Source organism: Microcebus murinus, chromosome 2 (assembly GCF_040939455.1).
Source record: "Microcebus murinus isolate Inina chromosome 2, M.murinus_Inina_mat1.0, whole genome shotgun sequence".
In the NCBI taxonomy this organism is placed as follows: Eukaryota; Metazoa; Chordata; class Mammalia; order Primates; family Cheirogaleidae; genus Microcebus; species Microcebus murinus.
In genome coordinates, this window is record NC_134105.1 from 79,034,090 (window position 1) to 79,048,810 (window position 14,721).

The 14,721-nt window shown below is 32.3% G+C and overlaps 1 protein-coding gene across 1 annotated transcript in view; it reads right to left on the reverse strand.

Moving 5' to 3' along the window:
• The window catches only part of LOC105885774 (uncharacterized), a 48,170-nt gene continuing 33,449 nt past the window's right edge, over positions 1–14,721 (reverse strand). Inside the window, 1 exon segment of the mRNA XM_075999877.1 lies at positions 1–14,721. This exon segment is cut by the window's right edge and continues 32,872 nt beyond it. The gene's annotated coding sequence lies outside the window, so the exon portion shown is untranslated.

Sequence of the window (14,721 nt, forward strand, 5' to 3'; positions counted from 1 at the left end):
AGTTTTGGGTCTTTTTTTTTTTTTTAACAGTGAAACAGTTTTTAAAGTGTTTATGCTTTGGAAAATGGAAGCATTTTCAAGAACCAAGAATACCATGGTGATTTTTGTGAGTGTATTTCCAAAAAACAGAAGAAATATACTGGTGACTAAATGTGAATTAAAATGTTTGGGGGATGGTCACACTTGAAGCTCTGACTCGAGGGGAGAGGGGGGAAATGGGCAATATACATAACCTTAACATTTGCACCCCCATAATATGCTGAAATAAAAAAAAATTATAATAAAAAGAAATACAACCTCTTATATACACAACAGTCCTACAGAAAAGAAAGAAAAAGAAATTCCCTTATTTTGTTCAAATTTTCACCTATACCTATTACACCTATAGTTGCAAAAATAAAACACGGAGGAAAATAGTCTTTATTAGCAGTGGCCTAAATGTCTAAGGGGTTGACCTTTGAAAATAGAAAGCCAGGCTATCAAAATAAACATCCTTTTCTCATATTTGTCAGTGTGAGGGAGATTTTTACTAATCACCATGCTGCAAATGTAAGACATTTAGAGCATTTAATAGTTTCCTTTATTGATCACATTTCCTTGGAATCTTTGGAAGATAATTGCATCAAACACAAACAGATTTTTAAAACTGATAGATGAAAAAGAGAAGTTAGCTCCCTTTCCTCCCAGGGTTTTATGAGCACCACATTTATGTATTTATTATTGGTAATTTGGATAATTCCTAACACTACCACCACCAACACCACCATCTGCCATGTATATTGTACAGCAGATTTTCTTAAATTTTTCCACACCATGGCACTCATTGAAAATGGTATTTGTATAGCACACTGGGGTGAAAAGAAGGCTTCTTTCAGCAGAAGCTCGGAAAAGCGTAGGCTCCAGGCCTAACCCAGAAGAACCGAGGGCTGCAGGAAAGGAATTGCTATTGCTGGCACATCCACAGTCCATTTGCAAACACTGGGGGATATCAGCACACCAGTTAGGAAGCTCTGTGTTTGATTTGAAAGAATGCCTATTAGTAATAAACAGAAAATAATTAACTCCCCCCCCCAAAAATGAAGTTTATAATAACAAGCAATAAACAAGTTTTAGAGGAAATTGTGGGTCAGTCATTCTACTGTATGTTGCTGGTGGATGTGTAAATTGACACAACCATTTAAGAAAATAATTTAGTATTATCTTGTAAAGTTGAATTTTCACATATCTATAATACAACCCAGAAATTCTACTTCAAAGTATATGTGTACATGTGAGCATGTGAATGTGATTAGGTACAAGAAGACATGCACCAGGAGACATGTATGATAATATTTTAGCAGTACTGTATGTAATAGCAAAATGATGCCAACAACTCAAATGTTCATTGACAGGAAAATGGATAAATTGTGATATATTTGCGAACACACAAAAATACTACATGTGCTTTATCTTATTTTATGTTTATCTTTTTATCTTAATAGAATTAGGGAATACAAGTTTAATTCTGTCTATATTTGTCTATATTATCTTTTTAATGTTTCCTTGAGTTTAAATTTTAGCAGGGCATATTTCTGTATTTTGCATCTCAGCTTTCTATTGAAATAGATTGTTTTAAATGTCTCCAGTGATACAAAGCAAGCATTTAGGTCTCAAGAAAAGGCAATTAGTAAATATGAACCTGTTCATACTAACTTGGGTTTTTCTTTTTCCTGAAATTGTCAATCAAAAATTTTGGGTTCAAAGTAGCAAACTGAATGCTTGAGCAATTTTACTTAAGTAAGGTAATTATTCATGGTTTGGGAGAAAAGAGTAAGGTGGCATACCTATATAACTTTGATATGTTTCATCTTAAATCTGTTTTCTGTTTTAGTTTGAAATATAATGTTTAATGTTTCTCATCTAACTTGGGCATAATATTAATAATACCAATCTCTAAAACAGAATGCAGCATGTCAACCAGTTTAACTTTAGAAAGAAATGTCTTTAAAGGGATTCGAGAGGCAAGAAGAAAAGAGAGAGGGGTTGATTTATCAGTTTCTCTTAGAAATTTAATAATTTTAACATTTAACAATTGTTCCTGTCTAGAAATTGTTATATGTAGCTTTAATCTCTTCTACTACGATGCAACTTTATTTTCTCTTTTTATGTCTTGGAGGGCAGAGGGCCCCAAGAGTGTAAGAGAAGTTAAAGAATAACCAGCTCTACAACTATGATTAGGTAGTGTTGACACAACTATAAAATGAAAGCTATTCCACTTGTTCTGTCGCCCTCAAACTTTGGAAATAGTGTCCAACAGTGGAAAATTAAAAAAAAAAAAAAAGTCTGTCTTGTTTTCCAGAGGAAAAGGATCATGAGTTGGTCTCTCCATGATAAATTAGGCCAATTGTATTTCTTTCAAAAGCTTTTAAAAACAAATGTTAAGTCTAAAAGAAGTTGTAATGCCATTATTGTGATGTCAATAACCTGTGACACTTAAGCAATTGATTCCTGTGTTCATTTTGCTTTATTAATAATCCTTTGTTTATTTTCTGACACATCATCCTGCTCATACGTCCATAATAATCACTTCAATTTTGAAGATAGTCTCATTGCAACATGTACTCATGAGGGCTGGTATCATCTGTTGGAGATTGAAAGCATGTATCAGGAATACCCTTTGAGCTTTTGTGACCTTAAAACCAGTGTGAAATTGGATCACAATTACAGAGAAATACCCAGTCTATAACTATTTGTCTCAGACTTCTTAATGGCAGCTCTTGTACTTGAAATGAGTTAGAGAAGACTGTTCAACATCAAATCTTTTCTGAGGAACTTACTGAAGTACATTTGAAGTTTATCATTCTTTTAAAAGTCCTAGGAAGTTTTGGAGAAACTGCTGGTTTCAATTATATGTCTTTTGATTCTACTTTTGTTTTGTGCTTCAAATGGATAAAAAATAGCAATTTTTCTTATCCTTATATGACTCAATGGATGCATATTTTCATCATTTTGAAATGCAGAAGACATGAAACTATTTACTGTCTATAACATAATATTTCTAATAAACCTCCATAATTGTATGGGAAATGTATTACATTTACCAATATATTCACTGTTTATGAGTTTTATTACAAACATTGAATTGATATAAACATAGTAAAAATGTCCAGAAATTATTAAACACATGGGAAATATGCACTATTATTATTATATAGCATTTAGGAAAATAAATAAGGCAAATTGGTACTATTTCACTTATTACCTGGAAATTATTTTTCCAACTTGATAATTAAATAGATCCTGAGCACTAGAATATTTGGGGGGGGAAACCTTTCTGTTTATTGTGACCTTTGAAGGTTTTTCTAGAGAAAACATTTGCAGATGGCACACACAAAAACTTTTACTCATGAGTAAATGTATGATAGTTAAACTTGTTTACAGAAAACTTGAAATAATGTTTCCTACTAAGCCATTTTATAATTTTGAGTGGAAATAAATTACATTGTTTGTGAATTGTGATTCTTCTTGTAACAGTCTCTTACCAAGTACTAATTGAACATGTTTTCTGTCAAATAGATGTTGTTAAATTTTTCTAGATTCTTGATGTCAACTATCAGCTAATTATAACACAACTTTTCCTATGAATTTGGTAGGTGCAGAGTTTTCTCTATAATTTGATAACCAATCTGAATTAATTTATTTTGGCTTCATATGGAATTAGTCTAAATGATCTTTCATTAAGTTGATACTGGTTTAAATCACAAAATTGAATTTCAGGAATGTAGCTCCATTTACCTATTTAATTTAATGATGCCACTACACCAACATAGGAACTAATAAGTGAACTATTGCTCATTAGAAAGTAGAAAAGTCAAAATAATTTTCTGATTTGATTATTAGTATTATTGTTATATATTTTTACTGGTTTCTATACATAAAATGAAGTAGAGATGAGCCTTTTTTTAAAAAAACTATCACATGAAATTCCCTACAAATCATTCAGCAGTTATCAGAAAAGTACCATTTTGATTAAATATCATTTTGCAAAGATAATTATCACTATTACATCTAAAAATTATTTCTACAGTATGAAAAGATTATTTATGTTTCTAATTGCCTACTGAGGAATCTTCTTCATCTATTAATTCATGAATATATTTTAATTTGAAGTCCACATTTTAAAGGCATGAACAGAAAGGGTTTCTATCCTAGTCTACAGGTTTAGGAAGTTCTTTTCTTTCTATCTCAAGAGAGTTCATTTGTTTTGTAGCTCAATTCCAAAGCATGTGCAGTGTAAAATTCCCAGGGTTGCCTGCCCCCAAGATCCCCCTGGAAGTCCAGTTATACATTTATTAGTGAGAAATTATAGCCAGTCCAGGTCACCTGCAGGACCCCACCATCTGCTGTGAGTCCATCTCTTTAATGCAGTTCTGACTTCCTCCTTAGCTGAAGAGGTGTTATATATTTAAACAATAGGGATGCCACCTCCAAGCTATCAATTTAGCAACACTTTATTGAAACTGGAACATACATTTGATATAGATACAGCGGGATCAAGACTTTAAAACATGAATAGTGGGAATTAATTGATAAACCCTCTAAAAATCATCTTGGCAAAATGCTTTGAGGGCCTTAAAATATTTGTGTCATTTGAAGCAACAAATTTTATTTCTGGAGCTCTATTATAAGGAAAAACAGGAATACTGACTAAAAGTGTATTGAAAGGTGTTTATGGCCGTGGTATTTGCAATATTGAAACATGGGAATAACTGAAACATCTGACAAAATGGAACTGAGTAAATAAATTATAATACACCCATATGAGGAAAAGATATTACCAATAATTAAAAATTTTAAGAGTATTCATAATATGGGAAATGCTTTTAAACAAATAACAACTGACAACTGAAAAAATAACAATTGACAATTGAAAAATTAATAATGTTATTCTTTAAAAAGAATAACATGAATTTACGAGGGATGGTACCTGTATGTATTTGCATATCCATATTTGTTCCTATTTATATATTCTATATCTAACTATATTTAAAATGCATAGCAACCTTCAAGGAAATATAGTGTCCAATCTGTTCTTTTACATTTCTTTACACTTTTACACATTTCAAAATTACACAAAATTAGATTAAATTATATTTACAATTACAAAAACTCTATTATTATAAAAAATAGACTCAGCCCCTGGTAGTGGACAAAGGAGTGTCTTTCATTAGCTGATGTGTCCCTGTCTGACATGCATTAAAAAATGCTATCAGATTGTCCCCATAAATTAGAACATTCTGTTACTTCCTCCTGGGTGACAAATTGGGATACATTTGATAACATGATTAATATATTATCAATAATTGAGGCACTTGGCTTAATGTAGGGTAAAATTTCCAAAAGTTCATTTTTGTCAAGTATAAAATGATAAGAGAAAGTTGAGAATTTTTAAAAATCTTAAAGAAGATATGAAAATAGTAATTAAGAAATAATTATAAAATAATACAGAATAAGACCTTTATAACTCAGCAAATATACTGTAAACACAATTTTTGTGATGATTTTTTTGATGTTACTTTAATTGCCTTTTTACAAACAATATTGACTTTGGAGAACTTAAATATGTAATGTTTAGAAACTAATAGGAGTTTGTTAAGCTCCATTTAGCTTATTTCAAAGCCAAATCTTAGCGTTGTTAAAGAATCTTTGCCTTCATATAACAATTATTATGTTTTGTTATTAATACGTTGCCACCAAGCTGGTAACTACAGAAATGGAGGAATGGTCTTAGGACAAAGATAACTTGGAATTAGGCATAACTGTTCAATTCCATCCAAACAACAGAGGTCTGTGGTAGGAAAATGGTTCTGTGAGATTATTTTGTTCATGGTAAACATCACATCTAATATCTTTATTTCAGCACTTTTTAATTGAATAAATGTAGTTGTGAAAAAATGTTTATAAATGAATTGCATTGAATTAATGTGTATGAAGTTTGCTCAGCACCAGACACAGTAGTATAGTATTTTGTGCATAATATAATAGGAACAAGTTGAAAAGAAGGTCTAATGAATAAATGAAAGGCATTTAATAAACCCCACTTTCCTTCTCTTTCACTCCTTCATCCTTAACTGAAGTACCTGCTCAAGTTTGCAGTGAAGCCTGGAAGGTTCATGTTAAAACAATACAAATAATACAAAACAAACAAAAAAAATTAAATTTATTTTGTTTAACCTAATTTTAAAAATTCCAAAGTAAAACAAATTCGGTTAGTAGGCAGATGCTATGGGGTTAGTTAAATTCAAGTTTCAGGGAAATGGAAATTCTTATATGTGCCTAGGTAATAACCCTATATGTTTTCATGGTTACAATAAAATTACTTATAGGCCCCTACAGTTACACTACTGAAAGCTGCAATCATGATGGATTTGCATGAGGAATGCAAATTTTATTTTTTTCTAGAGTAATGTGACTTTCATCACATGTGGCTATTACATCTTTAATGGATGCTTAGCAATTGAATCTATAGCTTTTGTTTGATAATGTCTATTTTAGGAAAAAAATCACATTCTATTGGAGTTAGGAAAAAAACCTGGATTTTACATTGATTAATGAGCATTAATTGTTTACCAAAATATTTAAACACTCCTCAAGACCATTGTCTGAATAAATCATTTGGGAAACCATAGGCAAGTAAAGCATAATTGAAGGGACTGACATTCAACAAACACTTATGATTTGAATTTTAAGTGTATTTTATACATGTGGTTTTATGGGTAACAGAAACTAAATAATGTATTTATCTTTGAAAAGAATTTTCATTAGTAAGCTAAGTAAGAAACTGAATTTGATATCTCTGCTTGGGCATGTTACATTTGTTTGAAAAAATTTTAAACTATTGAACTACCCAGTAATATTAAGTATAAGTTTTATTGAAAACTACAAATGCAAAACAATTGAGATACTGATCATTTTCTTTAAAAAAGGACAAAGAGAGACAGGAAATGAGAGATGGTTTTATTCCTCAATCATTAATCGGCAAAATGCCATTACCGATTAAAGAAAAATATGAGATTTCATTGTGTGCAACAAAGGAAGACGACATCAAAGTGTCCTCTTGGTAGCAAACTAGCTATAGCAACCACAAAAAGAGAGCTGCATTAAAAATACAATACACTGAAACAGTAATTTTTCAATGCTATGTAAATACTATGGACATTTTAAATTCAAAGATAAGCAGAATCAGCAGATAGTGACAGTTTTAAATTTGCTAAAAATCAATAGAAGAGCAGTAAAATGCAATTTTCCTAAGCCAGGCTGTAACTTCAAGTGAGCTGAACCATTTGTGATGCAACTGAGAGATTTTTTAATAGGACTTAAGAATATGGATTTAACATTGTTTCATTTTATTAGTGGTTGAGCAACATAATTGTGAAATGCTTTGAAGTAATCTATTATATTTTTACTAGCTTCAGAGCTTCTATATACATATTTTATGTCCTTTCCAGAAGTTTAAATAATATTACCTTCTAATTATTATTTGCAGATGGTATTTGTTTTTCTAGCAATGACCAGTCAGAAATCAGTACTCTGAGTTCCACGAAAAAGAATCATTTCATGTAGTAGCAGATACTCAGTATGCATTCTAGCTCTTGCCATCTCAGAGGGAAAGATTTAAATAATGTATGGCGGGTTCCTTTGTAATGAGGCGCTCTTTTTTTATGTTTTGTTGTGATTTTGTTACTTTAGAGGAAATGTTGTTAGTTAAATGGCCACAAATCTTATCCAGGATTTTATCAATGCCATATAATCGATCTATATATCTTTTAATGAATGGGTGAATGTCATTCAAGGCTCTTGGGCATTTAATTCAAATACTAAATTTAAGAACCACAAGCATGTTGATGAGTTAGGAAAAGACACAGAATTGTGTGCATAAAACAAGACCTGGGTGAACATCTTTTTTTTTTCTTTCTTTCTCATTAAAGATTGATCTAAAGATTTTTTTGAGGGAGACGTATTTGATAGCCGTAGTCACATTTTTGGTTCCCAGAGTGGTAATAAAAAAAATCACTCAATAAAACACAATTTCCCTTTTCTCTGTGTCTGGTACTCCCTTTCTCTTCAAATGCAGCTGTTTTCTTAAAGCTTCTTTCAAATGTGAAGACCATGAGGGGGGAAATAAAGGCAGTTTCTGAAGAGCCCGGTAGCTTTTTAAACATTGGATTGAAGTCTTTCTTCGAAGAGTGATTTCTAAAACAGGCTATCCTGAAATAATAAATAACAAATAACAAATAAAAACTAAAAATAAATAAATCTAAGCAAATTTTATTTTAACAGAGGAGTAGGTTCTCTAAATCATTATTCTATCATACGTTTTCTTAAATGTTTCCTGCATGTGAAATCTCTTGTATCCTCTAGTACACTTCATTTGTGAAAATATTGATATTCATTTTGTGCATTTGTTTTTATTGCCTACACATTTTGTTACTATGCCATGTCAGGCCCTTTGTCAACTGACAGTGTATGTAGCCCTGTATTTGGGATACATGTCTAGGAGGCACAATAAGTAGTAACAATACCTGAAACACAAATCAGCAACCTTATATGCTAGAGAAAATGATTTATTTTACCAAAGTTCTAAGATATTCTCTTAAAACACTAGCATGTTGATTTTACCTGTTTTCCAAAGAGCATGCCATTATTATTGACATCCTGCTGTCTTTATGGTCCCAGGATGCATGAATTATTAGTGTTGCTTGACATTTTTAAATCCTTAACTCTGTAGCCTATAGCCATACTTCCCATTAGCTATTGCAGGCTTTAAGAGGCCATGCTAGTTGTTGATCAATGATTGTTCGGTAATTGAGAAGTGTCAAATTCTCTCGTGTGTTAAAAGAAAAATCTTGGTTATTTCTGGACTCTATAAGACAGTATCTAAACAAAATTGTAAAGCACTGTTATGCATCTGATGTCTAGAGGACATTGATCCTGATTTTTGTGGAGAAACTACAGCTCCTTTTCTACCACTATTTTTAACAATAAAACAAAATTATTCAAATGTAATTTTTTCCTAAATTTTAGTGCTTTTCTCTCATAATATTAAATGAAATATTATAATGACATTATTATATTTATAATTGAATATACCTGGAAATTTATTATCCAAAAAGTCCATCTGATTAGAAAAAACAGTGAAGATATTTGAGTTACAGAAAGGTATGGCATATTTATGAGTTTTTAATTTTCCAGGAACAACATGCTGATTTTTATTGTACTGAGTTTTTAAATGGCTATTTGCTTATCAAGAAAAGATACAGACATTTGAAACAATGAAACTTAAAAACATAAATATCAAAGACAACTGCTTTTTTCAGAGAATTGGGTTTTTAATTTATATTTTCAGTGTGGGAAGATATTAACTGAATAACTTGAAACCTTTAAGCTGCAAATCAACGCATTCTCAGATATGTCTGCATTTGGAATTTTTAATTGTTAAAGAATTGCAATGGAAATACTTATGCTTTATTTTTCACCTTTAATACGTAGCAAGACTGCACTATCTGAAGGCAGCACTTTCAATTAGGAAACCTGCAATGAAACTCAGCACGATTAATTGCCTGTTTAGTCGCTTAGACTAGATCTATACTACCAGCTATGTTGCTAAGTTTTGGGTTTGGAAACTAGCCTTTTACAGACTGACTTTCAGCTCATCAAAAGATGTATTCCCAAATCTCCAATCTAGTGAATAGAATATGAACCACGTTTTCCAGCATTCTCCTATTGTCAAACCCAATGGCTGATTTTAAGCCCCTGTTCTAACTGATCTGTCTGAAGCACTTCAATCTACGGAGCCATCCTCTATCTTGAAATACTCTTCTCCTTTGGCTTCCATTCTTCTTGTTTTCTTCTCATCCCATCTGTTAAACAATCCTTAACTTCCTTTCTGGGCTTCTTCCCTTTTCCCATTTCTTAGATACTATTTTAGGGGCTCTTCTCATGTATTCACCCAAAGAACATTTATAAAGTATTTACTATATGCACTATAGTGTAAAAAACTCTGAGGGATTCAAAAGTCCATACAACAAAGGCACTGTCCTGAGGACCTCCATCTTTAATGTGAAGAAAGCAGGTAAAAATGTCATTCCGACCGAATGACATCAGTGTGTCTATTCTCTATACTTCTATTCTGCCTGAGTAGTATCACTGATCCTCAAGACTTCAACGACAGACTATACTGACCATCCCTATCACTTATATCTACAGCTGTACTTCCAACCCCTGACTGGACCTCTCTGTTTGGATGTCTTCTAGACACTTAAAATTTAATGTGATATACATTAAATTCTTCCTGTACCAGTGCTTCTTCTCTCCTCTAAAACTCTGTATTCATCTACTGAATTCTCAGTCTTCAACATTGCCACTTATGTTAACATTTCCCCAACTTCATACCTGTTATTTACCCTTGATTTGTGTCTTCTATTTTCTCTTTTATATTAAACTTGTTACCAAAATTTGATGTTCCTCAAAAACGACTTCTGAATATTAATCTGCATCACCACTTTTTATCTCATTCTTATATCACCTCTCATCTGGACGAATGGCATAATTTTATATCCTGTGTTCCTATCATCTTCAGTAGTGGAAATAGAAGGGCTTTGGAATCTTTCAAAAATGATTAAAAGTGCAGCTGAACCATCCACTTGGTCCTGTGATCTTAGACAGCTAACTGCTCTAAGCTTGAGTTTTCTCACCTATGAAATGAAGAAATAATGTGTACATTTCAAATTCATATCAGGCCATAAAGTGATTAGCACAATTCCAGGCATACTTTTTTTTTTAAAAAAAACACATACATTTGTTATCTTTTCATTCCAATTTATTCTGGAGAACTCTGTAGGAATTATCTTCCTGTAAAAATCTGATCATATTATTCTTCTGTTTAAAACCTTCATTGATTTCATGTTGCCTACAAATCACAACTCACCTTGATATTTTTAACTCGAATTTACCTCTCCCACCTTGTTTCCTGCCTTTCCACTCCAGGCACCTATTGATCCAGTTGCACCAACTTTCTCACCACTCACTGAGCTCTCCAATCCCTGTGGACGCTCTTCGTCTATGTGCCTCATCCACACTGTTCCTGCCCACTTCTTAGTAAGGTCTTCTTCCACTTTCACTTGGTAAAACTAATCATTTTCAAGAACCAGCTCAAATGGCATGTCTTCTGGAAGTCTTTCCTGACTCATTCAAGAAGAAATAGCTACTCTGCTCCCTGTGTTTCTGTTTCACTTTCCTTATAAAAATAACAGTATATTAATTTCTTATTTGTTTCTTATATGAGCTTCAGTTTGCTAATCAATAATAGTATAATAATAATTAGTGTTTATGGAGTGCTCAACATATGTAAGGCATTGAAGGATAAATTTATGTTGCTTATCTTATTTGGTACTCACTACAACACAATAAGGTAGATGCCATTTTATCCCTACATTTAAGAAAAGCAAAATGAAGCTTAAAAAGCTTGCAATCAATAAGAAAACACACAAAAAAGTGCATCTATTATATGTCAATAAAAATTTTTTAGAAGTTTGCAATTAGTCCTAGAAAAATAACTTAATAGATCTGACTTCAGAGTCCATATATAATCAATCATCAACACATCTAGTCATTGATTCCAAATACCATATATTGGTGAACAAATTCCTTGGAGAATATGATGAAAATAATAGAAAAATACCATTTTTAGATCTATACAGAATTTAACGTATATCACTTGGTTCACGGACCCCCTGAAATACTTCTAGGGGCACTGAGAAATTCATTGCACTGAAGATAAGACTCCCTTCTTTACAATCAAATTTTTAATGCTATAATCTGATGAACAAGTATTTTCAAACCTTTTGCTTTTAAATAAAACCCATGATTAACTATGATTCATTGCATATTTTCTTTTCTTTTCTTTTTATTTATTTTAGCATATTATGGGGGTACAAGTGTTAAGGTTACTTATATTGCCCATGTCCCCCTCCCCTCTCGAGTAAGAGCTTCAAGCATGTTTTCAAAAGAGCTAGGAAAGAGAATTTTCAATGTTCACAACACAAAGAAATGATAAATGTTTGAGATGAGGTGCAGGTACAGGTTACATACTCTGATTTGTCATTATAAATTGCATACATGTATCAAAATATCACTTTGTATCTTATAAATATGTACAATTATAATGTGTTAACTAAAAAAAAATCCACATTTCAAATGACAACTTTCAGTTGTGCTCATGATGTGGACATTTCAAACTCTTTAGGTTGTAAGGAAGCTGTTTGAGAAACACTGGGTTAAGGTAATGACCAGTTCAATCCTTCAGAAATGTTTCTTCCTCCTCATATTGGAGAGCAAGCATCTTACGAACCGCGTGCTTCACTTAGCATTGCATCCCATCATCTGTTTTTTAAAGGGTTATTTACACAATCAAGCTTTTATCTGAATATTTAAATGGGGTTGGGATTTAAAAGAAGAGTAAAGTATGTCTCCCCAACGAGGTAGGTAGGGCTAATTACTTTATATCATGAAAACTAAGCAGCTTTGGCAATAGCTGCCATGAATGGAAATATGTTGATCTAGACTATTGAGACCACCCTAGGTCATATTTGGACCAATGCTCGAACATGTAAATTATGAATTAGTCAGTAGATAAAATGAACAAAGTTGTGATTATATATGGGTAGCAGAAATTGCAAATTGCCTGCCAGTAGACTAAATTTGGCCCACAAATGTATTGTTTGGCCAGCATAATATTTTTTAAAAATTTAGCCAGTATTTAAACATCAGGATGTGTGTGTGTGTGTGTGTGTGTGTGTGTGTGTGTTTACATGAATCCCTGGGTTTTCAGCTTCTCTTAAAAATTTGGAAGCGCTGATAGTACTGGGCCCACATTCTCATGTGGTAACAATTGGCTAGAACTGAAAGCAGCTGTTCCCTCTACATAAGACATGCATTTTCCAGTTCAGCACAGCTCCCAGCAGACCCACCTCACACATTTACTGTACCTGCCTGTGCCCTGTTGGGCACCTGTAACCCCAGAAGACTGGCCTAGAAACTTGAAGAGTTTTTAGGAAACTACTATTTTGAATAATGTATCATGTGATGCAATACAAGAGAAAAATCACCTCTTCTGGAGTAGAGGTTGGAACTATACATTTCTAGGTAGCCAGTGAGGCTGTTGTGATTGCCAGGAAATGGTTTAAATAGAAAATTCCCACCTCTATTTGTTTGGATTCATACTAGTATGACTATGGAGGAACAAAAGATTTGAATTCTAGCCTATTGGTCAAAAGCAGATCAGTCCTGCAGGTGGTAGTGAAATAGCATGGAACCCAGGTACTCCATAGTGTGTGTTAAATAAAATCTAGAAACACAGTATTCTTTTAGTGAATAAAGTTATGATTAAATATAAATTTTAATATTTGTTACCTGTAAGAAGGACAGAAGGATGAAGTTGGGTGGGGCCTGATTTTCTTTTTATTTGTTCTATATTGGTATTATTTAAATTAGTATTATCACCTTATAATTAGACGCTATAATATAAAGAAGCAAAACAAATGGTTAAACATTTTACAATTTTTTGTTTCCTGGTCTTTTCTATCTGGTGATGATGATCATGGTATTATTAAAAGGCTCTAGTGTTTACAGTATTTTCAATTATTTTAAATCCTTACAGTTCTACAGGGCCTTGAAGAAAGTGTTCTCTTGAGAAAAAAGAATTAACTATATCACAGTTTAATTGTTTATGGTGGCTAATAAATATAACACTAAATTTCTATTCCTAGTGCTTCACTATTTCTTAGACCAGGCTATATATTAAAGAACTGATTTGATTTAGTAGGACTTTTGAGTCCTTAAATTATCATGGAAAAACCAGCTCAAATGTCTTTGATGTGTCACTCATCTTTCAGTAGCCCTGCTAATATTAGAGCACTTCATTTTTTTCTGAAGCACTTTCACATACTGCAAATTTGCCTTTAGGTATTGCAATTAAGTCAATTTCAGGATATTTAGTCTAATGGAAGTATGAACAAGGGTATCTCAAAAAGAAGGGCAACTGATTCAGGACTTTTATTTCTGGTTCAGTGGTCCTTAAGCACCACTGAGAGATTTAATAACTCTGGTAAGTAGTAACAGGAGAAACACTATCTTGGAAGACTCCAGAAATATGATAGTGGTCATTTATATTAAATATTTCCACTTATGGATTTACCATTTGAGATTTTTCTATTCATGAGCTACTGCAAAAGTTTATGATATTTAAACACTATGATCATTTTTTTTTGGCAACTCCAACTTTGAATTATTTTCTTTTTAACTGTGGTAATTTGGGGAGTCATTTAGCTAGCAAGTGAGTACAGTAAGCCATTGAGTATTATACTCAATGTTATTTGTTATTCTCTAACCATCTCTGCATACAAAGCAACTCTCTTAGAATGATTTAATTAAAAAAGCAACTGTTTCTTTGTGGAAAGAAAACAATCTTCGAAGAGGAGAGGAAAAAGCAAAACTGATTAACTTCTGGTGAAAAGATTTTTCATCTGATATGCCAATGCTGTACCAGCATTTCTATGTTTGTAAACTTGGAAATTTAAGATTTTAAAAATTGACACTTTCAAGAGCCTACCATCCTTTGAATATACCCTTGATACTAATTCTCATATCTAACAATGGACAGTATTGAGTATGCTAAAAAGCAAA